A 3284-nucleotide genomic window follows, 5' to 3' on the forward strand; every position below is an offset into this window, starting at 1 on the left:
GCCTGCCTCTGCCTCCCAAGTGTTAGGATTAAAGGCGTGCGCCACCACTCCTGGCCCGACACCTGATTCTTAATCACAAACCTACCTCCAGCATCTCCTTCCCAAAGGCATCAGCCCTAGACCCTGTGACACATCTAGATGACCAGAATGGGATCATCTAAGCTACACACAGAGTTAGAACCTGGACACTTAAAACTTCAGCTGGGTTCCAAATTGGCACTCCTGACTAGAGACTGCATATCCGCAGTCCAGCAGTGTAAATGTAACACTGCAAATCTACGACAAGTAGAGGGCCGATTTCTTCCTGACAGAAACCTTGTGAGTCTAAGTTCACCATCCTGGAGAGATCTATATGCAGAATTCCCTATAAGTGGCCACCTCTGTAGGCTCAATGTAAATGATACAGGTTCCAATAGCCAGAACCTTAGAGAAACTCCTGCCCTTGTGGATCTGGTCTCCCGGAGTAGGTAAACCGGGTGCTTCAGTCAACTTTCAACTAATTTCCTGCAGGTCAAAAGCTCTCCCCGCTGCACTCCAGGCTCACTTCACAGACCATAAAGACAAGGAAAGCGAACAGGGCATCAAGATTCACAGCTAGACACAAGGACCGGAGCAGTCAGGGCAGGCTCACCCAGCTCCTGCGCGGGCTGGACCAGTCCAGGTACCCAGAGTATCCCAGGCACTCGCCAGCCCTGCTCCTTGTAGAGTCTCGGGATCCTATCGTCAACCGGGATGTGGGGCGCGGCCGGGATGGGGGGGTGGGGTGGGCGGGCACCCACTTACCAGCAGCTCCACGAGGCTGCCGGGTCAATAAGAAGGAGGCGGCGAGGAGAGGAGGCGGAGGACCGGACCGGCTCAAGACTGCAGCATGAGTGAGGGCCTTCTGGGTCCTCCCTGTCATTTAAACAGCCCCTCATGAGTCACCACACGGGGCAGTGTCGGCCTGCGGGGCGGGGCAACCTCTGGGAGCATCATCAGGGAATTGTGTTCAAGTTGAAGGGGCGTTCATCGACTGCACTTGAAAATAAGTTTCTTCTTTTCCTCTCCTTTCCCATCTCCTTCAGATTCGCTGTGTCCAGTGTGACACTGGAAAGGGGTTTTCTGCCACCTCAGTGGGACTGAGTAACTGGGACCTGGCTTTTGCCTTAGGCACCAGTTCAGGTTGTGATTGAAGTAGGGCTTTCTGTGACCTTTTAGTCCACTCTCTGCTTCCTTCTCCCTCCCACTCCCTCTTCTTCCCCAACCCCGTATTCTAAAATTTGTATATAGAAATAACTCCAATTTTAGAGAAAATATGCAAGAATATTATAAGGCACACTCGAATGTGTCATCCAATTCAGCCATTGCTAACATTTTGGAAAAGGCATTTAAGTTCCTAGGAAAAATACAGTTTCCTCCACCATATCTCTTTTAAAAGTAGCATTTCATGTCCCTCTGAGGTTATCTTCTGTACCTATGCTGCTGCTCCTGGGTGCGTGCAGGATATGTTCCTGGGCTGTGAAGGTGGTGACTGAGAACGAGGGCTTGTCTGCCTTTCACCTCTGTACCACAGCATGCCCTGATTCCCTACCTTCCCACAGTCCCTACCCCAGTAGGAAACCAGGAGACCATGATGGTTCTCTTCAAAGTGTCCCAGAGAGAGCCCGAGGAAGAGGATAGAGGAGTCACGGCTGGGGAGGGGGCCCGTCAGACCTCTGCTTAGCAAAGCACTTAAAAGTTGTAGCTGCCTTGGCTCGGTTTACCTTCTCCACCAAGTGGCCAGAACAATGCCTGCACCCACCCGGCAGCTCCTGGAATGCGAGAGCCGTAATTAATGTTTGCAGGGCGCTTTGAGATCTTCGATGAAAGGAGAGACATAAAAGTGCAGTGTTATTACTGAGACAGTCATTCGGTGGCTTACCGTGGTCAAGCCCTGCAGCCTGAATCATGCCTTGCCGGTGTCACCATGAATCACAGCCAGAAACAAAAGTGCTCTGGCTATTAACCTAGGAGAGCGCTGCTGCCACACCCCAATCCCAGCTCCCCCACCTTAGCATCCTATCCCACTAAGATTCCACAGAAGAGCATCTTCCTTCTTGCTGTCAACCTTTGGAGCCTCCACATCTTTTGTTTGTTTGTTTGTTTTGGTTTTGTTTTTGTTTTTTGAGACAGGGTTTCTCTGTGTAGCCCTGGCTGTCCTGGAACTCACTCTGTAGACCAGGCTGGCCTCAAACTCAGAAATCCACCTACCTCTGCCTTCCAAGTGCTGGGATTAAAGGCGTGTGCCACCACCGCCCGGCATGGTCTCCTGGTTTCCTACTGGGGTAGGGACCGTGGGAAGGTAGGGAATCAGGCATGCTCAGGCTGTGGTACAGAGGTGAAAGGTAGACAAGCCCTCATTCTTAGCCTCTACATCTTGAACCCAGAGCCATCAACTTTCCACCCATGGACCTCCAAAAATAAGACTATTTCCCTTGTCCTGTATTCTTCCTTCATTTCCTACACACAGTTACTGTGCTAGGCTGTCGTTACTGTGCTGGGAAGTCAACACTGAGAACATTTAAGGGTGGCCATTCATAGAACACAGCTGTAAGATGGGTGTCCTGAAGGACCTTTACCACAGTTCCATATTGCTTTCTCTACATCTTACCTTTCCATCATGTCACAGTGATGGTCAGGGCTAGGTGACACCTTCTGAGGAGTTTCCCAGTGTTTTGCAGGATAAGACGGCATCACAGACACAAGCGGTGACAGCCAAAAGTATCCCTAGACATTGCCAAATGTCCCCTTCTGTGGGGAAGGGCAGAAGCAAGCTATTGGTCTATCAGTAGTACTCCATACTGCAAATGAAGAAATTATCTCCAACTCAAGGCCCAAGCCAGTGCTGATTCCCCAAGGCCACACACAAAGGGGCAGAGCCAGAATCCAAATCTGTGGGTTCTTTGAGATAAGAGCCCAGACAATCATGATTGCAGTGAGTAAAAACTCCTCTATTTTGACAGGCTGGGCTGGGGGACAGGGGACTGTGAACAGATTGGGGGGTGTTATAAAGAACACAACAGTCCTTGGGCATAAGGGGAGAAGCATTTGCAGGCATGGTGAATCAGGAAAACCATGAAGGCAGAGCAAGGAAGGGCACTCGCTGAATGTGTGTCTGAATCCCAGCATTGTAAAGGAGCTGAGAAAGCCTGAGACGCCTCCCTGAGAGTGTGTGACCTGGCAGGCAGCAGGGGACCATCAGACACATCAGAAGCACAATCGATTGGAGCTATCTGGAGGGTGGTGGGCTGGGGAGAGGGGGCCAA

General features: G+C 51.0%; 1 protein-coding gene across 1 annotated transcript in view; it reads right to left on the reverse strand.

Annotated features, from left to right (window-relative positions):
- The window catches only part of Lrrc15 (leucine rich repeat containing 15), a 10442-nt gene extending 9572 nt beyond the window's left edge, over nucleotides 1-870 (reverse strand). Inside the window, exon 1 of the mRNA XM_021184370.1 lies at nucleotides 784-870. The gene's annotated coding sequence lies outside the window, so the exon portion shown is untranslated. The remainder of the gene's footprint in view (nucleotides 1-783) is intronic.
- Nucleotides 871-3284: the final 2414 nt, after the last annotated feature.

The sequence above is a fragment of the Mus caroli genome, chromosome 16 (assembly GCF_900094665.2).
Source record: "Mus caroli chromosome 16, CAROLI_EIJ_v1.1, whole genome shotgun sequence".
Lineage (NCBI taxonomy): Eukaryota > Metazoa > Chordata > Mammalia > Rodentia > Muridae > Mus > Mus caroli.